At 49.8% G+C, this 13,739-nt stretch overlaps 2 pseudogenes; both read left to right on the plus strand.

Annotated features, from left to right (window-relative positions):
• The window catches only part of LOC125519302 (DIMBOA UDP-glucosyltransferase BX8-like), a 37,200-nt pseudogene that overhangs the window by 19,429 nt on the left and 4,032 nt on the right, over nucleotides 1–13,739 (plus strand).
• Nucleotides 5,711–7,209, plus strand: LOC147961304 (uncharacterized; annotated as a pseudogene).

Here is a 13,739-nt window from a genome sequence, read left to right on the forward strand (position 1 = left end):
TAATTCTTGTTGGATTGTTTAATAATAGTGTAGATGGATATGTCTCGAGGAGCTCAAGCTACAGAAAACTTTTCTATGTTTCTTGGCTAGTTTGTAGCTCTTGTTCTTCTGCATATCTGTTCTATTGAAGAACAAAGTGAAAACAAGAAAAAAAATTGAAAACCGAAAGAAAACACGTGAACCCGGAAGTGCAGTTGTACTTCTCATTTTTTTAAAGCATTTGGTCTTCTGTCTTTGGGAAACTTGAAAACGGAAGGGAAAAAACATGAACTTGGAAGCACTGACTGTGCTTTTTCATTTTTGGAAAGCACAAATTGTATTTTTTTTCCGGAGGTATTGTGCTTCTCGTGAAAGCACAGGCTATGTTTTTTATTTTGTGGTGTCTGGATCATCTGTATCAACTTTTATCATCTAACGAGGAACCCATCGGTTGGCGAAGTGGACCGGATGTCCGTTTTTTGGCAAAACTGAGACAAATATGAAGGAGTTATACCGGTGTCTTCACTTGATCATAAAAAATCCGCCATGTGGCCCTCCTCTCTTTTCTCTCTCCGCTGATGCATTGTCCCCTCTTCTCTTTCTCCTCCCAACCGAAATAATAAGGATTAATTTGTGAAATGGTTGGATGGCACCCTACCGCATCATGTACATGGACCATGTCCGGACACAAAAATAGACATATACCGAAACAATTTGCCGGTCTCTCTTGGAGATGCCCTAACATCAATTTTACAGTAATTAACTTTCACGCAAGCAATTAAACCCATTAAAAGGTGCTAGAATGGTGGCCAACCAGCTATGCCATGTGGCGCATGCTGGTTGGTCATGATGAGAAAGTATTTTTTAGAGTTTTTTTAAATGGTAGAGACTTTTTTTAGAGAAGTTTTTCTAGGTAGAATGGTGGCCAACCAGCTATGCCATGTGACGCATGCTGGTTGGTCACGGTGAGAAAGTATTTTTTAGAGTTTTTTTAAATGGTAGAGAGACATTTTTTAGAGAAGTTTTTCTAGGTTTTTTCTCTTTTAAAATGGTTGTGATGTCCACCGTCCACATGATGTGAGAATATTTTTTAAAAAAATTGACACAATGGTAAGATGCGTATAGCTTTCTCTCAAGCAGCCTGCAATGGCGGGCCCCAACCATTAGTAGAACATATCAACGATGCTGCACTACCTGCCATCCTGAGGGCTTTGACGCTGCGTGCTCGTTTGGACCGATCGATCTTTTTACTGTGGCTGCGGATTGGCTGTTGGCGTTTGCTCAGCCGTCGGTTTTTTTCACGTGCACAACTGCTTCAAAAGTGGATGGCCGGTGAGGTTCGTTGGCCTGGGGTCCAGAAAATAGCTTCTTTTCTCAAGTCCTCAGTGTAAAGATGGATTTAAAGGGAGATATAGAAAATATCCCCGTCCTTCCGCCTCCGCCGCCAGACCCTCCGTTTCCCTGCTCTCCTTGTCCGCGTCCTCCCTCCCCCGACCTCCTCCTTCCCTCCCTTGGCGCCGCCAGCTCCGCCATTTTCTTCATGTGCGGCAGCCGACGCAGCTCTCGTGCCTTCACAGTGCCGCCGGCTGGGAGCCGTTGGGACATCGCCAGTCCCAGCCCATCACCACCGAGCGGAGACCAGCTCGCCGCGCATCTGGAGCAACGGGTCGACGTGCTGCTTTCGCCACTGCCCCGACTCCTCCCGGCGGACCATGGATCCGCCGTCTATGGAGAGCGCCAACTGGGTGAAGATTTGCCGGACTAGCCGACTTGTGTGTCGTTGCCGTTGTCGTCGCCGCCGCCGCAGCCCCTCTCTTTTTTGGAGTCTTCCTTATCTGGTACGTCCTCTCACGACCCCCGTAGGTTCGTGGTTTCACTCCAGGAACGGTCGATTAATATGTTGATACGGTCTGCTAAGTCTTCTTTTTTGGCAGGAGACAAAACGGTTTGGTGTCTTTGACACGCTTGGGATCGACGGATCATTCATGCCATGGTTGGATTTGAATGGGGGCAGCCGTTTGAAATCAAATTCAAAAGATACACAACCTAAGATCGAAATATTCCTACCTGAACCAAAGGGTTGTATGCCTACCATTATTATCTTTTCCCATGCTATTTATGTTCTTCATATCCCCAATAATTTATTTAGTCTTACTTTTGACATAAAACACAATTTGACTTTGAACCCCTTCTCCACTGCAGGCAAGCTTGAACGCCAACATCGGGAAGGTATCTTGGCACCGAATCATCGCGAGGAGAAGGGGATGTGTTGCTGTACATGAGGTGTTAATGAGGAGAAGGGGATGTGTTGCTGTACATGAGGTGTTAATAAAGTTTCGCATTCTTTGTTTTGGTGGATTTGGTGCGTTGGGTTGCCATTTATGCTGAATTTATTTTCCTTAGATTGCTCTGGTGTTTTTGGTGCAAACTGATTAGGGACGGCCTATGAGTTTGTCAAGTTTTCCATGTATGCCTAATATAGTTTTCTTAGATTGCTGCTGCAATTGTATGATTGTGATCCCAGTAGGTTAATTAAGACTGTGTTTTTGTTGTTGAACCGAGATTTGCTAAGCTTGGCAGAGAGGATAGCTGGGGTTTTTTTTTGCAGAGAACTAGGCTCTAAAAGATTCAGTACTGAATAAGCTAACTCCATGTTCTTCTATCATTTTATTTTACTTTGCAGGTTTTACTGTTTGTGACGTGCTTCTTGTTGATCATCTGCTGCTTTGGCACCTCAAGGTTTGTGGTGACGTGCTTCTTCTTGATCATCTGCTGCTTTGGTTCGTCAAGGTTTGTTTTTTTCCTTTCGTTAGCAACGCATTGTTTCCTTACTGACGCAATGGACAGCCATTCAAATCCAATGGTTGGTTGATTGTTCTATTTGAAAATTGTAACATGCACAACAAAATGCTTATTCAGTCTTAATTTCAGAAACTCAGGACTAATGCTGGTGTCAGGACCACTACAAACACAAACAAAGCCAAGTAGCTGCTGCTCCGCTCTCTACTGAAGAAGCATTTGTAGGTAACGTAAGGCACTATTCTTCTATTGGTGTTTTAATTACTTTTTATCAGCGGCATAATAGATAACCATACCTGCATTTGTCTTTGTTTTCTATCAGGTTATTCTATGCATAAGACTGCGCTTTTATGTGTCATTTCCTTCAAGCCGACCATAGAATCCCGTATTTTGTTTCAAAGATGCAAGGTATCAACCATCTAGAGAGGTTAAATCAAATAGTATAATGTCTTGAGTCTTGACCAGTAGGCTAATGGAAGTATATAATCATGGCTGGTTTGTATAGAAACATTAAAGGTGATTTAATCCGCCACCTATCATATAACCTAATGGAAGTTTACCCCTTTGCTTCATAATCATAAATACTTATAATGGGCTCCAATCTCAACGGAAGCATTAACAGTGTTGTACATTATAAGCAAGGTAGATTCATATTGCCCACACAAAATGATTCATGTTGCACATCCCTATTTTTCTATAAAGATTCGTATTTCCACCAGGTATTTAATACCTCTCAATGGGTTTCAATATTGAGTGATTCCATTTACTAGGGATTGCTATATTGAGTGGTTAAGATGCTGATGGTAGTCGTCGTGACATTTTACCATTTCTAGAGCAATATGAACCATTTTAGAAACCCATTCAATACAACAATTCCTGCATTACATGTGCTTACTATGCTTCCTGTGCAGGAAAGAGAGTAATCATTTGGGTTACAGTATTACATGTGCTTCCTGTGATGGCAAATGTAAATTTGGCACCTATCCAGATCAAAGGTACATGTCCTAAATGATTTACTCTGTTTCCTGCACAAACCCTTATCATATATTTATGAGCATGCTCATATTTACATCCACATGGTCTCTTCAAAGCAAAAAAGGGCTTTCTTAGAATAAAATTTCCTTTGTAGATTCAATTCTATTGTACGTTCAGTTCTGTTCATATGCGAGTGTTTCTTCCTTCATTTACATGAGTAGAAAATAAGGCATGGCAAGTTTCTTCCTTCCATTTAGATGAAAAATATTGTTGTATCTGCAGTTTAAATCCTTTGATTTTTCTATTTGCTTGATTCCTTGATATGATCGGTGCATGCAGTTTGTTCATAGCCTATACATGCCATGTGTTGTGTCTTTGTTGGTATCGTATCCTACTCTTGCTTTCTTCATGCTGAGGGCTGCAGAACTAACTTAAGTATGGGTCATTGTCTCTGCAAAGGGAGTTTTTACTAGCTACCTCACTTTCTATTCAGAGATGGAACGTCGTGTTTGCGTGGGTAGTTTTTTTACCTTTCTTTATGGTCATGTCGCTTCATGCTTTGCTCAAAGAGGGTTTTATCTGTAGCCTGCAACCTTTGATTTTGATGGCAATAACCAAGTGACGATGTAACATTAGCAGTAGTAAATTAACTTTCTTTGTCGAGAAGCTGGAGATCTGATTTAAGTCCTTTCAGATCATCGTGTTCTGATTTTAAGTCCTTTCTTATGTTTTGCAAATAAATGAGGAGGAACCAACGCTCTTTGTTTTGCTGACGAGTATGTGTTGATCTGAAAATGTGTCTATGGTAGTTTATGTTCTAATATACACACAACCAGTAAAATGTGTCATTTGTTTTCAGACTCAGTTGTGTGTTTCCTATGCCTCTCTTGTGCTATGTATTGACTCTATCTAAGTATTTTGATGTGATCCTCACTCTACATAATACTAGCACCTCCATTTCCTGGTCTTTCCAGTTCGTGGCTATACAATGCATCTTTGCTACTATAGGTTGCTTTATAAAACTAGTATATGTTATTATCAACTGATCTCATTACTTTTTTTAGTCTATTATGGTACCATGCAATCTATTAAGTCGGTTCTAAATCAATCGCGTATGCATGGTTTGAATACTTGGCTCGCTCTCGCTTTTTTTGCCATGGGCGCAACGAGTCCTTCCTTTCACTTCATTGAAAAAAAGAATTATCTTTACTTATGCCTCACAACTAAACTGCTTACCTGACTAATCAACAGAAGTACAACCTGCAATATGCTTTTGATTCACCAAATTGACTATCGCGAAATATTGAAAAAAAACTGTATACACTGCTGTTAGCACAAGCACAACAATTCTCATCAACTTGCTACATGTAAACTAATAGTCATATAGTGTGATATACATGTTTTCTTCCTTCTTCTCCTTCATTAAAGTACCATGCATACAGAAAGAACCCATTTACATCTTATACTCCATGTTGAGTATATTGTGTACGTGTATATTTGTGTGTAGGGCCCACCTTCTGTTTCTTTTGTATAGTTGAGGTTGTGGCCCACCTTTGTACTTATATATACGTGCCTGGTGCACCGATCAATACATCGAGATTGCACAGCCCATATCTTATCCTTCTACATGGTATCTATCGCAGCACGATCCTAAACCCTACGCGCTGCCGCCGCCGCGCCCCTACGCGCTGCCGCCGCCACCAGCCGCCACCGCCACCTCCCCGGTCGCCGTCGCCGCCGCTGGTCGCCGCCGCCTCTCCCTACCTCCTCACACGCCGCCGCCGCCGCCTCTTCCCGGGGCCGCCGCCGCCGCGACTCCCGCTTCCGCCCGCGCCCCATCTCTCCCTCCTACCCGCGCCGCACCCTCCCCTTCCACCCGCGCCGCACCCGCACCTTTCCCTGTGCCGCCGCACCTCCTAGTCCGCGCCGCCGCACCTCCCAAACCCTAACCCTCGCCATGAGTTCCTCCTCGTCCACCGTCTCCAACCCGTTCGTCGGTCCCGATGTCACCCTCGTTCGCGACCTCAACATCCATGAGCGTGTCCCGGTCAAGATTGATCACACCACCGCGTCCTACTCTGCTTGGAAGCGGTATTATTCGCTTGTGTTCCGTGAGTACCTCCTGCACGGCCACGTGGACAGCACCGTCGACTCGGCGCTCATGATCAACGACGAGGAGTGGATGATCCTCGACGCCACCATCATCCGTTGGTTCTACCTCACCATCTCCAGCGACCTCTTCCACACCGTGGTGAACGACGAGGACGACGCCTATGCGGTCTGGACCAAGCTCAACGGCCTTTTCACCGACAATCGGCTGCAGCGCAAGGTCCTGCTCTATGGTGAGTTTTACGGGTGCCAGCAACTTGACTCATCCATCGATGATTTTTGCATGCGCCTCAAGAAGCTCGCCGATGAGCTCCGTGATCTCGGGGAAAAGATCGGCGACGAGCTCCTCATCAGCACCCTCTCCGGCGGCCTCAACGAGGACTTCGGGAACGCCGCCTCCAACCTCACCCTCATCTTGGAGCCCACCTTCGCCAAGGTGGTCGCGTACCTCAAGTTGGAGGAGCGCCGGATGCGGGTGGCTCGGACTCGCGCGACCCACACCGCCCTCGTCGCAGGCACCCGCGGGGGTTCGGCCCCGCCACCGCCACGCCCGACGCCGCCCCAGCCAGCGGCGCCCGCCTTCCCGCCCGGGTTCCCGCCCGCACCGGCCGCCCCCTTCCCGCCGCCCCAGCAGGCGGCCAATGGGGGGGTCGTCGCGGCGGCCGTCGTGGAGGCCGCAAGCAGGGCGGCGGCGGTGCTCAGGGAGGAGCGCCCCGCCCGCCGCAGCAGGCTTCCCAGCCGGCCCCGTGGTACGCCGGCCAGAACCCATGGACCGGCGTTGTACACACCTACTCCATGCCGGTTCCTCGGGCCCCTACCCCGGGCATTCTCGGCACCCGGCCACAGCCGCACCAGGCGTACTACGCCGCGCCGCAGCCTTACGCGGCGCCCTATGGTCAGCAACAGCCGCCAGGTGGGCCGCCGCTGCTGCCCTTGACGGCCGCGCCACCTCTCCGGCCGGCATCGTGGGACCCGGCCCTGTTGGCGGCTCTCCACAATGCTCCATCCCCGTCCAGCTACACTGGCGGCGGCGACTGGTACATGGATAGCGGCGCCACCGCTCACATGGCGGCGTACCCCGGTAACCTCCATACCGCCCATCCTGTCCACACCTCCAACCGCATCACCATCGGTGACGGCTCTTCCCTTCCTATCACTCATATTGGTCATACATATTTTCCGTCTAACTCCACTCCTATATCCATGTCCAATATTCTCGTTTCTCCTGAACTTATTAAAAATCTTGTTTCCGTTCGTTCTCTTACACGTGAAAATCCGGTTACTGTTGAATTTGACGAATGTGGTTTTTCTGTTAAGGACGCTCGCACGCGGATGGTGCTCCACTGATGTGACAGCCCCGACGAGCTCTACCCGGTTCACTCCGCCACCTCCACCACTTCCACCGCCCCCGTCGCCCTCGCCACTGGAGTGGATCTTTGGCATGCTCGCTTGGGTCATCCTAATCCTGCCACCCTTCGCCACATACTTCGGAGTTTTTCTTTCACGTGTAATAAGAACGAGGATCACTCGTGTCATGCATGTCGCCTTGGCAAACATGCTCGTCTTCCGTTTAGGGCTTCTTCTTTTGTTGCATCGTACCCGTTTGAGTTAATTCATAGTGATGTTTGGACCTCTCCTGTTGCCAGTAATACGGGCTTTCTTTATTATCTTGTCATACTTGATGATTTTTCGCATTATGTGTGGACCTTCCCGTTGCGCCGCAAGTCGGATGTTATATCCACTCTCGCCGCATTCTACTCCTATGTTCTCACGCAGTTTGGTCGTCCCATTCTCGCGTTGCAGACAGACAACGGGAAGGAGTTTGACAACCTCGCCGTTCGTAATCTTCTTACCACACATGGCACGATCTTTCGTCTCACTTGCCCGTACACCTCGCAACAGAACGGTCGTGTTGAGCGCATCCTTCGCACTCTCAATGACTGTGTTAGGACTCTTATCTTTCATGCCAATGTGCCTCCGCGCTTTTGGCCTGACGCTCTCGCCACCGCTTCTCTCCTCATCAACATCCGCCCATGTCGTACTCGCGGGAACTTTACATCTCATCATCTTCTCTTCGGTGCACCCCCCTCTTATGATGGGCTTCGCATCTTCAGCTGCCTTTGCTACCCTAGCATCGCCGCTACTGCGCCTCATAAGCTTGCACCTCGCTCCGTCGCCTGCATCTTTCTCGGCTACCCACCCAACACTAAGGGCTATCGCTGTTATGATCCCGTCTCCCATTGTGTTTTCACCTCCCGACACGCTTACTTTGATGAGATGGTGTTTCCGTTTCAGCAGCAGGTACCCCTGGTCGTCTCGTCACCGCCGGCCACCGGCGGCCCCTCGACGACTCCGTCAGGCGGACGGCCCCGTTCGGCCCGCGGACCGCCTCCAGGCTTTGGCAGTCCTCGCGCCCTCACGCCGGCGCCCGCCCCCTCGGCCTCCCCGGCCGGCTCTGACGGCGCCCCTGGCGCCCCTCCCTCACCTGCCACGGGATCGGGCGCGGCCGGCTCGGCTGCTTCCTCAGCCGCCTCGACGCCCGCCGCCTCGCCGGCTCACTCACCGGCCCCGATGCCGGTCGCCTCGCCAGCCGCCTCGCCGGCCCCGACGCCGACCGCCTCGCCGGCTCACTCGCCGGCCCCGACGCCGGTGCCTCGCCGGCCGCCTCGCCGGCCCTGACGCCGGCCGCCTCGCCGGCTCACTCGCCGGCCGCCTCGCCGGTGGCTCCGCTGGTGCCCTCTGGCCCCGTCACCCGCACTCGTACCGGCGTTCATCTTCCGAGCCTCCGGTACACGAGTGACGAGTACGTCATCGCCGCCTCCACTGCGGAGCCGTCGCCTCTTCCCGTGTCCGCCCGCGCCGCCCTACGTGTTCCTCACTGGCTTGCGGCGATGCAGGAAGAGTTCGACGCGCTCCAACGGAACCGTACTTGGACACTGGTTCCCCGGCCTCCTCGTGCCAACGTCATCACCGGCAAGTGGGTCTTTCGCCATAAGACCCGCTCGGATGGCACTCTCGAGCGCTACAAGGCTCGCTGGGTGGTCCGTGGTTTCCGCCAGCGCGCTGGAGTGGACTTCACCGAGACGTTCGCCCCGGTTGTAAAACCGGGCACGATCCGCACCGTCCTCCAGCTCGCCGTGTCCCGCGGCTGGCCCGTTCATCAGATGGATGTCTCCAACGCCTTTCTCCATGGCCATCTTGAGGAGCAGGTGTATTGTGAGCAACCCACCGGTTTTGCCGACGCCTCACTTCCCGGCCATGTGTGTCTGCTGTCCCGCTCTCTTTACGGGCTCAAGCAGGCACCCCGCGCCTGGTACCAGCGGATCGCCGGGTTTCTTCAGACACTGGGCTTCAGCTTTACTCGCTCGGACGCCTCACTGTTTGTCTATCGCCACGGTGACACGACTGCGTATTTGCTGCTTTACGTCGACGACATCATCCTGACGGCCTCCTCCGCAGCTGTTCTTCAGCAGATTACTCTCCGGCTGCGTGACGAGTTTGCTATTAAGGACCTGGGTGCTCTACATTATTTCCTTGGCATTGAGGTCGTTCGGCGCCCGGACGGTTTCTTTCTTCATCAGCAGAAGTATGCACATGAGCTTCTTGAGCGTGCCGGTATGCTCATCTGTCATCCTGTTGCTACTCCTGTTGACACGAAGGCCAAGGTCTCTGCTCTTGAGGGCTCGCCTGCGTCGGATGCTCCTTTCTACCGGTCTATTGTCGGTGCTCTTCAGTACTTGACTCTCACTCGACCGGGTCTTCAGTATGCTGTTCAGCAGGTGTGTCTCCACATGCACGCCCCTCGTGACTCTCATTGGACTCTCGTGAAGCGGATCCTTCGCTACATCCGCGGCACGATGACCCTCGGGCTGACACTCACGGCGTCTACTTCTCTGAGATGGTGGCCTACTCCGATGCTGACTGGGCTGGCTGCCCTGACACTCGTCGGTCCACCTCTGGCTACTGCGTCTACCTCGGTCCTTCACCCGTCTCGTGGTCGTCTAAGCGACAACCCACAGTTTCGCGCTCCAGCGCGGAGGCTGAGTACCGAGCTGTGGCCAACGCCGTTGCCGAGTGCACCTGTCTACGACAGTTACTGCAGGAGCTGCATCACGACGTGTCCCAGGCTACGGTTGTCTACTGTGACAACGTCTCTGCGGTGTACCTCTCCGCCAACCCTGTTCATCATCGCCGGACTAAACACATCGAGCTGGACATTCACTTTGTGCGTGAGCAGGTGGCTCTTGGACGCATGCCGGTTCTCCATGTGCCGACCGCTCAGCAGTTCGACGATGTGATGACGAAGGGACTGCCGACTTCTACTTTCGAGGAGTTTCGTTCCAGTCTTTGCGTCACTGGCGCCGCTTCGACTGCGCGGGGGGGGGGGTGTTGAGTATATTGTGTACGTGTATACTTGTGTGTAGGGCCCACCTCCTGTTTCCTTTGTATAGTTGAGGTTGTGGCCCACCTCTGTACTTATATATACGTGCCTGGTGCACCGATCAATACATCGAGATTGCACAGCCCATATCTTGTCCTTCTACACTCCACATAGGAAGGAATGTAGCATGCTCTGCTTCCTACCATTGTTTACTGATAATTGTTCTCACTATCTATATTTAAACCTTCTTAGTGTAAGACTAAGAGTGACAAGACACTCTCCAATCCATTCAATTAATTCCTTTTTTCTCATCAGTATTTTCGGGTCAACTACACCGAGAGCAAACTAAAAGATTACATTGACCCAGATTATGATATGCTCAAGGTCAGGCTTGCAAACAGTGATCTACACGCCAATTGTCGCATCATGCTAGGAACCATGGATAATCTTCATTGTTTATCAGGATGCTTGGGTTAGCCTTGACAATGAAGGGAGGAATTTCATGAAAATTTTCATAATCTTCAGACATGTCTGTCTTGCCGTCCACTCCCAGGATGTCCCTTTTTCCTGAAAGAACTATGTGGCGCTTTGTCTCATCGTATGATGTATTCGCTTCCTTATGTTTTCTTTTTCTCGGTTTGGTAGACATGTCCTTCACATAGATAACCTGTGCCACATCATTGGCTAGGACGAACGGTTCGTCAGTGTACCCAAGATTTTTCAGATCCACTGTTGTCATTCCGTACTGTGGGTCTACCTGTACCCCGCCGCCTAACAGATTGACCCATTTGCACTTAAACAAAGGGACCTTAAAATCAGGTCCATAGTCAAGTTCCCATATGTCCACTATGTAACCATAATATGTGTCCTTTCCGCTCTCGGTTGTTGCATCAAAGCGGACACCGCTGTTTTGGTTGGTGCTCTTTTGATCTTGGGCGATCGTGTAAAATGTATTCTCATTTATCTTGTATCCTTTGTAAGTCAATACAGTCAAAGATGGTCCCCTGGACAACAAGTACAACTCATCACAAACAGTGTTGTCACCTCTGAGACGTGTTTCCAACCAACTGCTAAAAGTCCTGATGTGTTCACATGTAATCCAGTCGTCGCACTGCTCCGGGTGTTTGGAGCGCAGACTGTTCTTGTGTTCATCGACATACGGGGTCACCAAGGTAGAGTTCTGTAGAACTGTGTAGTTTGCTTGAGACCAAGAATATCCGTCCCTGCATATTATTGAGTCTCTTCCAAGAGTGCCTTTTCCAGTCAGTCTCCCCTCATACCGCGATTTAGGGAGACCTATCTTCTTAAGGCCAGGAATGAAGTCAACACAAAACCCGATAACATCCTCTGTTTGATGGCCCATGGAGATGCTTCCTTCTGGCCTAGCGCGGTTACGAACATATTTCTTTAGGACTCCCATGAACCTCTCAAAGGGGAACATGTTGTGTAGAAATACGGGCCCAGGATGACAATCTCGTCAACTAGATGAACTAGGACGTGCGTCATGATATTGAAGAAGGATGGTGGGAACACCAGCTCGAAACTGACAAGACATTGCGCCACATCACTCCTTAGCCTTGGTACAATTTCTGGATCGATCACCTTCTGAGAGATTGCATTGAGGAATGCACATAGCTTCACAATGGCTAATCGGACGTTTTCCGGTAGAAGCCCCCTCAATGCAACCGAAAGCAGTTGCGTCATAATCACGTGGCAGTCATGAGACTTTAGGTTCTGAAACTTTTTCTCTGGCATATTATTATTCCCTTTATATTCGACGAGAAGCCAGTCGTGACCTTCATACTGAGCAGGCATTCAAATAAGATTTCTTTCTCTTCTTTCGTAAGAGCGTAGCTGGCAGGACCTTTATATTGCTTCGGAGGCATGTCGTCTTTTTCGTGCAAACGTTGCAGGTCCTTCCGTGTCTCAGGTGTATCTTTTGTCTTCCCATACACGCCCAAGAAGCCTAGCAGGTTCACGCAAAGGTTCTTCATCACGTGCATCACGTCGATTGAGGAGCGAACCTCTAGGTATTTCCAGTAGGGTAGGTCCCAAAATATAGATTTCTTCTTCCACATGGGTGCGTGTCCCTCAGCGTCATTCGGAACAGCTAGTCCACCGGGACCCTTTCCAAAGATTACGTAGTGTAAATCATTGACCATAGCAAGCACGTGATCACCGGTGCGCATGGCGGGCTTCTTCCGGTGATCTGCCTCGCCTTTGAAATGCTTGCCTTTCTTTCGACATTGAGGGTTGGTCGGAAGAAATCGACGATGGCCCAGGTACACATTCTTCCTGCATTTGTCCAGGTATATACTTTCAGTGTCATCTAAATAGTGCGTGCATGCATGGTATCCTTTGTTTGTCTGTCCTGAAAGGTTACTGAGAGCGGGCCAATCGTTGATGGTCACGAACAGCAACGCCTTAAGGTTAATCCTCCTGTCTGTGCTCATCCCACGTACGTACACCATTTCCATTCCACGGCTGTAAAAGTTCTTCAACTAATGGCCTTAGGTACACATCAATTTCGTTGCCGAGTTGCTTAGGGCCTTGGATGAGAACTGGCATCATAATGAACTTCCGCTTCATGCACATCCAAGGAGGAAGGTTATACATACATAGAGTCACGGGCCAGGTGCTGTGATTGCTGCTCTGCTACCTGAAAGGATTAATGCCATCCGCGCTTAAAGCAAACCATACATTCTTTGGGTCCTTTGCAAACTCATCCCAGTACTTTCTCTCGATTTTTCTCCACTGCGACCCGTCAGCGGGTGCTCTCAACTTCCCATCTTTCTTTCGGTTCTCATTGTGCCATCGCATCAACTTGGCATGCTCTTCATTTTTGAACAGACGTTTCAACCGTGGTATTATAGGACCATACCACATCACCTTCGCAGGAACCCTCTTCCTGGGGGGCTTGCCGTCAACATCACCAGGGTCATCTCGTCTGATCTTATACCGCAATGCACCACATACCGGGCATGCGTTCAGATCCTTGTATGCACCGCGGTAGAGGATGCAGTCATTAGGGCATGCATGTATCTTCTCCACCTCCAATCCTAGAGGGCATACGACATTATTTGCTACGCATGTACTGTCGGGCAATTCGTTATCCTTTGGAAGCTTCTTTTTCAATATTTTCAATAGCTTCTCAAATCCTTTGTCAGCCACAGCATTCTCTGCCTTCCACTGCAGCAATTCCAGTATGGTACCGAGCTTTGTGTTGCCATCTTCACAATTGGGGTATAACCCTTTTTTGTGATCCTCTAACATGCGATGGAACTTCAGCTTCTCCTTTTGACTTTCGCATTGCGTCCTTGCATCGACAATGACCCGGCGGAGATCATCATCATCGGGCACATCGTATGGTTCCTCTTGATCTTCAGCAGCTTCACCCGTTGCAGTATCATTGGGCACATCGTCTGGTTCCTCTTGATTTTCACCAGCTCCCCCCGTTGCAGCATCACCGTATTCAGGGGGCACATGGTTTTCATCG

Source organism: Triticum urartu, chromosome 7A (genome assembly GCF_056163025.1).
Source record: "Triticum urartu cultivar PI428250 chromosome 7A, HENAU_Tu73, whole genome shotgun sequence".
Lineage (NCBI taxonomy): Eukaryota > Viridiplantae > Streptophyta > Magnoliopsida > Poales > Poaceae > Triticum > Triticum urartu.